Source organism: Simochromis diagramma, unplaced genomic scaffold, assembly GCF_900408965.1.
Source record: "Simochromis diagramma unplaced genomic scaffold, fSimDia1.1 OVJJ01000431.1, whole genome shotgun sequence".
NCBI classification, from domain to species: domain Eukaryota; kingdom Metazoa; phylum Chordata; class Actinopteri; order Cichliformes; family Cichlidae; genus Simochromis; species Simochromis diagramma.
Window position 1 is genome coordinate 581,931 of NW_024387259.1, and position 13,098 is coordinate 595,028.

Genomic DNA, 13,098 nt, shown 5'->3' on the forward strand with positions numbered 1-13,098 from the left:
AAACAGCCGTAATCTCGACCAATGATTTATACATCTACAGGCTCTGATGGCCACACACACACACACACACACACACACACACACACACACACACACACACACACACACACACACACACACACAGGCAGGGAGTCACACATTGAACACTGTTAAATTGAGATGAATGATGATGCAGAATGTGGGACTGGCATTGGACACACACCCAAACACACACAGACAGAGACACCCACCCACACGTGCTAAAGAAGAACACGACAGATCCTCGCTGAAAATATGGAGATGTGGAAAAACACGCTCACGCTCCTTCGGTTGTGGGTAAGAAGACAGAGGAAATAAAAAGAGGACATTTTTTCTTTTAAGAGTCAGAAGAAGTATAGTTGACGGAGACCACAAAAAGGCATAAATAACACGCTTCTCTTGTTGACCTGTGTACCACAGAGGGTGAGAGGTTTACCAAAACACACTGGTGAATGAGTAAACCAGGGAATCTGACCTGTGAACTGATCTCAAATCTAAAAAATGTCTGGCTGAGACATTTCCTTTGACATTAAAAGTAAATCCGGGTAAAAGTCACTGATGGGCTGTGAAGACCCAGCGACTGATACTGGGACTTTGTAGCCATTAGTCCAACTGAAATGTTCTGCACTCACTGACTTTTTTTCAGTTTAAAGAAGCTGTAAACAATTTGGTGGAATTTGATGTCACTACCAAGACAAAGAGGGAGACCACACAGCTTTTAAACTAATTGAAACAAGAGCTTATCTATAAACAGCTTTACCTGCAGAAGTCTGCTGCTACTGGAAAAACAGCAGGTGGAGCTTTAAAGCTGACATGGACTAGGCTTATTTTGGCTAACTAGCTACTAAATGCTTTGTTAAAAGTGTGCAGTGTTTGGTGATGGGCAGGAAGAAGCATAGAGTTAATTTTGTCTTTACTTATTTATTTGTTGGGGGACATAGCCAATAGTCCCTTGAGCAAATAGTTGGAGCTCTAAACAGAGCTGTAAGACACCTTTTATCTATTAACATGTTATATTTAAATCTATTATTATTTTATGACTGTTTTGTGTTATTCTGTTAAATTTACTTCTATATTTCTTGTAGATTTTTTCCCAGTGTGGTGCTGCAAGTGCTATATGTATAAGAAAAAGGTAGAGAAATAATTTATTTAATCATCTACTTATTTGCCCAGCTCTTATTTAAAATTTCAAAATTATTCAGAGTGCCAGAAGTAATGGATTAAACCTTTAAAAATGCATCTGTGCACAACAAACCTAAAATTAAAAGGACATTTATCAAGAACAAAAGCTCAATGCCCAGATTTACCTTTTCTTCAGACGAGCTCAAACTTGACTAGTTATTATTATTATTTTTCATTAGTTTCATTCAATAACCTTGTTGTTTTCTGTGCCAGCTCATGATGATATTTAATCTTGGCTTTAATACTCTAATAATAATATTTAGAGTATTCATGCTGCACTCAGCAGGTAGAGTACAAACAGTGCTGTATAAATATGTATATCTCAGTCAAATTAAGTAATAATGCAAGCACTCTAAAACAAGCACATTATTAATAGCTTAAAGAAAAATGACTCAAAAAAGAAATATAGATTTATTTTAGCCAAGTTGAGCCAAGCAGACTGTGTTCTGGCTATGTATAAAAATGAATGATGAATATTCACTTTAATGCGTGTTTACGTTGTGTGCTAGGGCATTTTTATCTTTTTCGTGTTGCACCTACTACTAAAGATAGAATAAAAATATTAAATATGGCTCAGACACATTAAAACTGGCCTAATTTGACTTACAGCAAGATTCAAATTCTGCAAATATGTTAATGCATCAACACTGGCAGTCTTAACGAACAGCCCAAACACTGTTTAGTATAGTAATATTTGTAAAACTTACTTATTAAATTAATCTATTTTTAACTATAAGTGGAAGCTTATTTACTTTGTTAAATGCAGTACTATTACTTTAATGGGGTGATAGCATGACTTTTACTCTGTTGTAAGAGTTCCAGGAATTCATATGCATCTAATCTCATTTGAACAGCTTTGGGTAAACACTTGGATAACATGAATGACATTTAATTAGGGTTTATATTAGAAATTGTAAACTCTAGTTGTTTATCTAATGTTTATTATTAGACACTTAATGTTGAATTCAAAATTGCTTGCATAGTCAAGCCTGAATGCTGCTGCAGTCATGCAAAAAAGAACGTTTTCACATGACTCTGTGCAGACCCATGAATAACACTTTTTATTTTTCTAACACTTTCATTTTTTAATTTTATTTTTGATCTGTTTATCTTTTAGTTGTTCATTGTACACTGAGGGCTGTGGTAGCATTGCAACTTCAAATTCCTGTGTATGATCTGTACATGTGGTTTTTGACTTTGACTTGAATAACATCTTTTTGCAAATGTACTTATTGATCATCAGACCATGTGACCACCTCTATAAAAGCAGAACTTCTGGCAGTTTGCTGGTCTGGGTCTATCAAATGTGTTATAATGCCCCACCCCGTACTCTGAGCCACACACCTCAGTAAGCATGTCTAATGAGATAAAGTTCAGCTAGAAATTACACATGAACAAGTATGGCTTGTTTTTAAGGATTTCCAGGCAAAAGCTCATTCTTTATAAAAAGAACATGGCAGCACAGCTTTGGTTTGCAAAGCCGCCTTTGGTGAAAACCAAACACAGCCAATCAGCATAAACACTGAATGCCAGTTGTTAAGCATGGTGGTGGAGGGGTGATGATTTGGGCTTGCAGCCACAGGACCTGGGCACCTTGCAGCCACTGAGTCAACCTTAAACTCTTCTGTAAACTAGAAGAGTTCATCTGAGGTCATCTGTCCAACAGCTAAAGCTTGGATGACACTGGGGCACACAATGTGACAATGATCCCAAGCACACCGGCAAGTCTATAGCAGACTGACTGAAAGAGAAAATAATCGAAGTGTTGCAATGTCCGAGTCAAAGTCCAGACTTCAACCTTACTGAAATAGACTCACGAGCCCAAACGAGAGCTGTTTATGAATGAATGTCCGCAAACCTCCAAGAACTTAAAGCAATATTGTAAAGAAGAGTGGACTATAATGTTTCCACAATGATATTAGAGACTGATAAAAAATCTCACAGAAGTTATTGCTTCTAAAAGAGGATCTACATGCTATTTTTATACAAGATGGCAGAGAGTCAAGTGAAAACTCACAACTGTATTAACTTCATCTGCTGTGTTGTGTATGATTTTGTGCATCTTGCTGGTAATCTGTTTAAGCAATAGAGCTGTTTGTCTTCCACAAAGGTGTTCCTGACTCTTTTCCACTACGAAGCCTGCTCATCTACAAAATGTGCTGAATGGTGTAATTATTATGACTCATAGTGTTGAACAGTGTAATTATTGTGAATCATAGTATCCTCTTTTATATAATCTATTCAGCATTACACTGCCTTATGTGTTTACTTGTTCAAGGAGGAAAAAACACATCAGTGGGAGTATAAACAGAAATGACTTCTTTCACACCCTGATGCTAAACAAGTCCAGCTCCAGGTCTTAAATGTCATTATAGGACTAATATTACTCTTTCTATTGTAGTGACGTAAAAAACATGTACACACAAATCAATATTTTCTAAGACCGAGTCCGTCAAAACAACATCGATTCTATAACAGAAACATCTGACAGCAATATGGCTCTAGTTTCTGCTGAGGACACCAGAAATAAATATTATCAATTCTTTCAGGGTGGACAGAGATCAGTCATAAATAAAGTAGAAATACAGATTTAGACATGACAAACCACCACAAAGATGAACAACTATCTCTTTGTGAGACCTGACAGGGAATAAATGTTGACTGTTAAACACAAAGTGCTTACAAAGGCACATGAAGCTACATCGCTTCATGAGTAATGACACAGTAAAGTATGAGAAAAAAAAAATCCGAGTTAGAAATGGTTATTCATGCTTTATTTCACTTGCTTAATTATGTAGTCGCCGAAAAAAACGCTCCAGTTGTCAGAATGCGCCAAGGCTTTAACTAAACACGAAAAGAGCAATTACAAGCTTTAAATTCAGTACACTGGCTTCCAGTACATTTCAGATTCATTTTAAATCTTGGTACCACTTTAAAGCTTGAATGTGATGCCGGCCTACATTCTGATCTTTTAGAACCCCGCACTCCCTCTCGCAGCCTGAGATCCCTAAATCACATGCTGTTGGTAGTCCCACGAACACGTTTTAAGACCAGAGGAGATAGATCTTTTAGAGCGGTGGCCCTCAGGTTGTGGAATGCTCTCCCTCCATCATTATGTTGCCTTGATTAAGTGTGCCTATGCCAAGAGGCACACTTATTACTATTTCTCGGATTTATTATTCTTCATATTATTATTATTATTCTTCAGTTTCCGCCTGAAACGTAACTCGTCCCAAAGTTTTGAGACAAGGTTCACATATGTTATATCATTTTGTGCGGCTGGATCTGGAATGGTGTGTTATGACTTTTTGTGTTTATGACTTTTATAGTTTTTTAAATATTAATATTTTAGTGAAAATTTTCCCGCGCTTATGTGCCGCACAGTTTTGACACAAGGGTTACATATGTTATATCGTTTTGTGTGGCTGGGTTTGGACTAGTATGCTATGACTTTTGGTGTTTATGACTTTTATAGTTTTTTAAATATTTAGATTTTAGTGCAAATTTTGGCCCATTTCTAGGCCCATGAGAAAGATTCAACTTTTGGCCCCATAGAAACAGACTTCATTTGTGGTGTGTTGGCGCCATCTTTTGGTCCCACTGAAACAAATTTCAAACTTTATTTGTGGTGTGTTGGCTCTCTCTAGTGGTATGTCGGGAGTGGTATGGCCTGTCTACCCGTATTTGCATTACCGTAATGACGACAATATCAACGGCGCGCACAGCGTCGCTGCTTTCAGGAACCATTGGAATTTTTAAGGTTGCGCGAACCATTGAATAGTTACGGTAACCGCAAGGGTGTATGCTTGGTGGAACACTCCGTATCCCACAATTCATAGCACGCCTCTACCGACTCAAACAATGGCAGCCACCACTTCGTTTAATATATTGCTTGTATTACTGTTTCTAGGTCACAAAATAAACTTTTAAGATATTTTCAGGCGAGAATGTAGGTGTGTAAATGTCAAATATCTGCTCGTTTTGTCAAAACATCCCATATTAGCAACAGTGCTCTTACGATATTGCTGCTAGCGCGGCTAGCGCTGCTTCGCTCAAAAGTACCCGGGCTTGGCTTAAAGTGAAGCGGCTTACACTCGTTTCACCACCCGATCGCTCGCCATGGGACTGTTTCTCAGCTGGACTTATTTTTCGTTTATATGGGCCGATAATTCATTTATTCATTTTAGTAACGGTATAAACAGTGAAAGGTGGTTGTCCAGATGCTGGTCGATGTGGGAAAAATAACTGAGTTGTTTGGTGGTGGCTAACGCGGAGCTCCAACAAAGGGCAGCTAGCCCTGACAGAAAGGACATGTGGGGAAAGAGACATACGAGGCGGCGAGGTGGCCGCTGATCGACCGGTGGTGGCTAACGCGGAGCTCAATCGTGGATAAGGGAAACTGAAGGCAGGAGTGTGAGGTGAACTGAATTTCAGGTAAGAAGTTATGAACTGCACTCTATTTGCATCAGATATAAACCGAGTTTAGGTGTAGTTTATTTTCGTTGTGCTGACAGTTACAATAACTCGTACTGCATGCTAGGTAGCACGACGGAGTTTCTATACAGCTGTGCGCGCTAAGTTACTGATGTTGAACTTTATGACAGCCTCCCCTGTCATTCTCTCGCCTGTTGAAACTTCAATCATGAAACTGATCAATGATTGGCTTTTCTCTTTTGTTTGTTTATAGCACTAAACAACAGCAGCACGTTTAAGCTTGATCAGCTGTTGTTAGAATTCATTTGACTTTCATTTCTAGTGTCAGCTGATGTTTGCTGGAGCCACAGCTGAAAAAAAGGGCTGGTCCAAACCAGGAGATGTCCTTACTGAATCATCAGAGCTGAACTGGTGATGGAGAAACAGGTTTACCTTTTAGGTGACATGAATGAGTTTTTTAATGTCACCTAAACTCCTTTTTTGTGTAGCTGACAGCTGGTAACTGTGCAGGGGTGGATCTAGCAAAGCTTTTGCCAGGGGGCCAGGTAGGGCATTAACAGGGAGAGGGGGACACAAAGATATACTTTTCTTTCTTATTCTCATATAAAATATTTAGCTTTTATTAAATAGTTATCTGAATCTTACAACCAAAGTTTGTATAACAATACACAAGATTGGCTGTAGACCATTGTTATTCATTCAGAACAAGGTGTAAAAATAACAAAAAACAAAAAGTGAATGCAAAAGTGCATAAATATTTATTTTACGTGTTTGATGTGTGTGGCGGGGCGTGGTCTGCAGTGCCGCTGCAGGGGAGGTGGACCCACCTGAGCGGCATCTGCAATCACGCCTCTCGGGCGTAAAGTCTGTGCTCTCTCGGCTGTTTTTTGGGTGTGTGTCGGGCTGTGAGATGAAAAGCTACAGCCAGCTGTGTGGGTACACCAACCATGTGTGAAAAGTGGTCCATAAAGTAATGCTACAAAGTGTGTTCATGCAAACATTGTCGGGCCTGCCGTGGTACAATGGGGACTTCTGCTCATGAACCTCTGTGCACAGCGTCTGCAAATCGGGGCTGTACGAAGTCACCTCATCTTTACACAAAACTGTAAGCTGTCATCTGTGAGGCGCGAGTGGTGTTTGTTTTTGCCATAGTTCATGGTGGAGAATGGCTGCTCTGCTGAGTTTTGCTCCCTGTAACCATATGAATGGCAAACTACACTGATTAGCAGCGGCATAGGCACACTTAAAATTTCTTATGAAATTTTCGCTTTCTAGTTGTATTTATTCTTTTAAAAAGCAGCTTAAGACTCATTTATTTAACTTTTAATTAGATTTGTGCTGAATGCTTGATTGTGCTGTTTTTTTTGTATATCTGCTTTTATATTGCTGTGAAGCACTTTGTGGTTTTTATCCTGCGAAGAGCGCTATATAAATAACTTGAATTGAATCGAATTGAATATTTGAATCTTTGAATGAGTTCAGTGTGTTTTGGTTGTCACAGCTAAATTTTAACTGACCGTGGGAGCTATGGGAACAGACCTTTAACTGATGAGCATGCTTGTTACAGGAGGAGTTTCAACACCAGATGTTGTCAACATCAGGATGTTTCAGACATGTGTGAGCATTACATAATATGGCTATCAATAAAGGTATCAGAGCACACAGATATTCTAATGTATGTCTAATGTATTTATACAACAAATAATACATGACTAACACGATAACAGCACCCACCTCAGCCACCGTGAGAAGGTCTATGCCAGGATATTGAAGATGGCAGTCTGCCTGTTAGGCTAACCTCAAATTCAGGAATAATATTATGGTTTTCGTACTGGTCCTAAAACACTTGATCTCTATCCTCTGGAGGATACAGGAGGGTTCATGGGACAAAAACCATTCTTTGTGTGTTTTTGGACTAGAAGAAGTCATTCAACTGTATATTTTGGGCTGTTGGAGGTGCTTGGGGAGTATGGGATATCGAGATATAGGTTGCCCTTCATCACAAGCTCTCTTCATAACTGTTACGGTCAGAATTTCTAGGCACAGCCAAGAGCCAGAGGGTGCTCCTAACATCAAGTCTCTGATTTTTCTGGCTGATTTGAAGCTACAACGTGAGCTTCAATGAACAATGATGTGGGGCAGTCTGCAGCTAAATGTGTAGTGGCAGGAGAACCACGAGGACATGGACATGGTTTTCAGAAAAAAGTGGAGAATGAAAATACTTCAGTTTTTCAGGTATCTTGGGTTCTCATTCACTAGTGGGGTTAATATTGGAACGGAAACTGACAGATGGGTTGGCATGGCCTCCACAGTCTGTTGTGGTAAGAAAAAGGTGAGTGTCAAAGCTGCTGAATTTACTGCTTCATCAACATTCTAGCCCTCATTCTCAGATTGTGAATAAAACTGCGAATGGAATTTGGAAAATCAGCTTCCTAATTAAGTCTCAATTATATGTTTTGTGAGTCCACTAGGGTCTATTTTTTGAGTGACATCAATTATGTCATCAGACGGGGAAGGTCAGTGTGCCTGCCTGTTTTCTTGGAACCTCGCAGACTTGTCTTCGGAGAAACAGTGTACCGACTATACACAATGGCCTCTGGCAGTGGGCTTCAAAGAAGAATGACTGCTCAGCCGTCAGGTCTCCAGCTGTTTGTGTCCATCAGAATATAATCAAGGCATTAGGTATCTGGGCTCACCATCAGAGACAGGGAGAGGAGCTCCGTCATTCAAGAGGAGATCAGAGTAGAGCAGATGCTCCTATACATTAGGCATTTGACTAGGATTCCTCCTGGTTGCCTCTTAGTTGAGGTGTTTCACCTAGGAGGCATGCTCAATAAAGACATTATTACTATTGGCTAGCTAAGGAAATCCTTGGCATTCCCCAGAACAGCTAGAGGAGGTGGCTTGTGGGAGGATGCCAGTCTATTTCTTTGTAGACTGCTACTCCCCCGAGTGCTAGAAAATGGATGGAGTTGACATTAATGTGGCATTTCATATATTCATAATGTTTATGTATTATTACACTATATCTAATGATGTATTGATGTAAATATATTTAAAGATATAATTTTCATGGCGTGTAATGTGGTGGCTGGAGAAAGTCTGGCTTTAAGCAGGCAGTCTTCCCACAGGATGGTTGGTGGTTTAAACCAGTCCCCACGTTGAGGTGACCGTGGGTAAGATACTGAACCCCAAACTGCCCTGATGCATCCGTTAGAGTGCGAGCGTGTGTGACAGAAAGCACACAAATGGGCGAATGTGGCTTGTAGTCAAAAACACAATGTAATAACAATACAAAGTGTGTGACTATTGACACACTACACTGATATATATCACTATGTGTATTAATATACAATTATCAATGTGATTGTGTGATGTTAAAGATTTAAAGTAAAGTGTTCCTGCATTTGTGTAATAAATGCAAGGCTGATTTTGCTTAATAGGACAGTATTGCTGTTCAAATAATGTTGTGTCAATAATGAATAATTTTCTATTTTTATGTGATTTGGAGCCAACATAAAGGGACAGAACAGCTACTCTCCTTCTGATTGTAGTAACATTGGCCATTAATTTTTGAAACACACACACATTACTAAAGATAGAGATTTAAATAAAAATAAAAAGCTTTCGCTGCAGTTTTATTAAGACTGTTGAATGTATCCAGCAGGTTTTCATGATGTTTTTTGCTTTAATGTGGCAGTTTTGTTTTTGGATACAAAAATAGATCAATAATGCAAATTTGCTTTTATTTCTATTTTGTATAAATCACACAAATTGTATCGTGCATTAGGCTCAGTAAGATCATTTCTTAAGCTCTGTAGGAAATGACAGCTTCCTTTCATTCTCACCCACCTTTCATTCTCACCCACTCGTGGCCCTTATTCTGCTAGCTTTCCTTTTCCTCTGTCTCCTCCTCCTCCTCATTCTCTCCTCTTATCCTTCACGAGCTGAAATGAGACGGGAGGGATGAGAGGAGAAAAGGGGTATTACGGTAAAAGACGGGAGAGCAAAATACAGAGTGGGAATGATGACGATGACAGAAAATACAGAGAGATTGAGAGAAACGGATTCACAAATCAACTATGTAACATGTACCTGCAAGTTATGGCTTTAAATTTGTATGACATGTCAAGTGGATTTAGCAAAGTGGAGATAAATGTGCCTTCTTTTCTTGATCTTTACTTACTTTACTGTGCAATGAGGGACATTTCCTCCCTGTTCAGTCCAAATGCTTAGACAACCTCTTTTTCTTCTCTCTCTCGCCTCGTTTGTAGCCCAACTTTCTTGCTTACTCTCCCCTTGCTTTTTTGTCCTCCAGCTTCTTTCTAGCCCAGCAACCCCTCTTCCTCCTCTCCCTCGCTCTGCTCCTCCTCCCCCACCACTTCCTCCTCGTCTCCCACTGAGCGATCCTTTGCAGACATGCCTGTTTGGTGCTACAATCTATTTAGGGGCCTACTGCTGCAGCCACCAGGTAATTGGAGCTGTAGCCAGGACCAGCACATGGGACATGGGGGGTCGTAAGTGTGTCTGTGTGTGTTTGTCTGTTGGTGCATGCAGAGCCAAAGGAAGACAGAAGAAAACAGAGGGCAGTTGCAAAAACAACAAAAAAAAAAGAAAGAGAGAAAGAAGGAGAGGGACAGAGGTAATGACACACACTGGCAACATGAACATTTACGCATGTCAAGACTGCCATGGGTGTGCCAACGTGCTTTTCACACAAAATGCAGCATTGAGGAGAGGGATGTTAAGTGGAAAGAGGCTGGGTGTGCTACACAATAGTCCGTTGCTAGAGATGTTTCTGGAAGAGCAAAATCACAGCAGCAAGAAAGCAAACAAACACATCTTCAATAACCATCACTGAGCACCTCTGACTAAGCGTTAGTAGGGGTAATATATAAGCTGTGTTCACATCACAATAAATAGTCATAATGCAAAATATGGGACAGAAGCACTAGGTCACCTACATATTACACTTACAAACTCCAGGTGTAGAGTTTTTGTGCTGATGTTAGTGGTAGAGATTTGCTTCTCTGCAGTTATCGAGTCAGGAGAGCATCGAAGGCTTTTATGCTCCATGTGCTCAGCAGCTTGGGTGAATGCTTTGTTTTCTTTTCTACATCTAACCATCAACAAAGCTGTTGTGATTTATCTTGGTTATCGAAAAATGCTTAATAAAAAATACATGTTTATGATACTAAAGTGTGTTTCAAAATATGTATTTATTTTACTGATTTATTTTTAACTGATCACTTGATTCATACAAGATTTATTTATTCTTTATTTCATCTCCATAATGACTCGAAATGTCATTATAATGTGAAATAGGGTGGCTGTAGCTCAGGGGGTACATCAGGTCATCTACTGATTGAAACTGGCTCCCCTAGTCTGCATGTCAAGTACCCTTGGGCAGGATACTAACCCCATGGTGCTCTCTGGAGCATCCATTAGAGTGCAGATGTGGGTGAATGTTAGTTAGGAAGCACTGAAAAACGCAGAAGAAAGCGCTTGTGAATGTGGCATATTGTATAAGTACAAGTGAGTAGAACAGCGTTACATAAGAATCACTCCATTTACCAAATGTGAAAAATTACATTGCTTATAAATAGGGCGAAATGTAAATCCATGTGAGTTTAATGATTTTATAACCCCCCGAATTTTGATTAATTGACATCTACTGTAACAGCATACACTCATCATTAGTTGTTACAAAAGTTAACTTTCTCATGTTAATGTTAACGTAAAGCCACATAAAGAAACATTTTTAGTTCAATGGAAGGTATTTTTTGTTCATTATCCTAACTTATATAAGTCTTTATGCTTCAGCAAGTCTGACTCTGTGCTATGAACCTCAAAGTTACTTTTAATGGTCAAATGTTGCATGGTAGCTTGATGTGCCAATTAGCAATGGGATGGTAATCTCAGAGCACTTAAAGTGCCTGAAATGTGTCTCCCATTGATCAGACACTGATCTTTATATTTATATGTGAGTTCTAGAAGGTTTGTGCCTGAGAAGTTATTATGTTTCCCAATATATGTTTAATCTATGTTCTGTTAAAGATATTGTCCAGCTCCAGTGACACTGTGACAGTGTTTAACAAATTAGAAGTGAACTGGGATTTCCAGTTAGCTTTGGCTCACTTACACCTGGCTTCTACCTGTGAAGGGTTCTTTCTGAGTTAACTTCAATAATTACTTCCTCCAAACCATCATTGTGTCTTTTAGACCCCATTCCTACAAAACTGCTCAAAGTCCTGCCATTAATTAATGCTTCGATCTTAAATCTGGTAAACCTATCTCTAATAATCGGCTATGTACCACAGGCCTTCAAGCTGGCTGTAGTTAAACCTTTACTTAAAAAGCATCTCTAGACCCAGCAGTCTTAGCTAATTATAGGCCAATCTCCAACCTTCCTTTCATATCAAACATCCTTGAAAGAGAAGTTGTCAAACAGCTAACAGATCATCTGCAGAGGAATGGCTTATTTGAAGAGTTTCAGTCAGGTTTCAGAGCTCATCACAGCACAGAAACAGCTTTAGTGAAGGTTACAAATGATCTTCTTATGGCCTCTGACAGTGGACTCATCTCTGTGCTTGTCCTGCTAGACCTCAGTGCAGCGTTCGATACTGTCGACCATAATATCCTATTAGAGCGATTAGAACATGTTGTAGGTATTACAGGTACTGTGCTGCAGTGGTTTGTATCATATCTATCTAATAGACTCCAATTTGTACATGTAAATGGAGAGTCCTCTTCACACACTGAGGTCAATTATGGAGTTCCACAGGGTTCAGTGCTAGGACCAATTCTGTTTACATTATACATGCTTCCCTTAGGCAGCATCATTAGAAGACATAGCATAAATTTTCACTGCTATGCAGATGACACCCAGCTCTATCTGTGCATGAAGCCAGATAACACACACCAATGAGTTAAACTGCAGGAATGTCTTAAAGACATAAAGACCTGGATGGCCGCTAACTTTCTGCTTCTTAATTCAGATCAAACTGAGGTTATTGTACTCGGCCCTGAAAATCTTAGAAATATGGTATCTAACCAGATTCTTACTCTGGATGGCATTACCTTGGCCTCCAGTAACGCTGTGAGGAACCTTGGAGTCATTTTTGACCAGGACATGTCCTTCAACGCACATATTAAACAAATATGTAAGACTGCGTTCTTCCATTTGTGCAACATCTCTAAAGTTAGAAATATCCTGTCTCAGAGTGACGCTGAAAAACTAGTTCATGCATTTAATACTTCCAGGCTGGACTGGAAGAATGTGAGAGGGGTCATTGATGGTTTTGGCTGCCTGTCTATGGACCTGTTGGTTGAAAACCTGAGCCAGAGTTCTGACAGGCCAATGATTTTAGAGCACACTGATGCAGTGTGCTGCAGTCTGTTCCTGTATGAAGGCTGAGGGAGTGGAACCAGCAGGTGATGGAGGTCATGATGCTTTCCAGGACG

General features: G+C 39.6%; 1 long non-coding RNA gene across 1 annotated transcript; it reads right to left on the reverse strand.

Annotated features, from left to right (window-relative positions):
• Positions 1 to 4,013: 4,013 nt before the first annotated feature.
• On the reverse strand, positions 4,014 to 10,300 carry LOC120715305. The gene is made up of 3 exons (XR_005691587.1): positions 9,821 to 10,300; positions 9,487 to 9,581; positions 4,014 to 4,044 (listed from the first exon to the last, which is right to left on the reverse strand). It is a non-coding gene; the product is annotated as an uncharacterized LOC120715305 (long non-coding RNA).
• Positions 10,301 to 13,098: the final 2,798 nt, after the last annotated feature.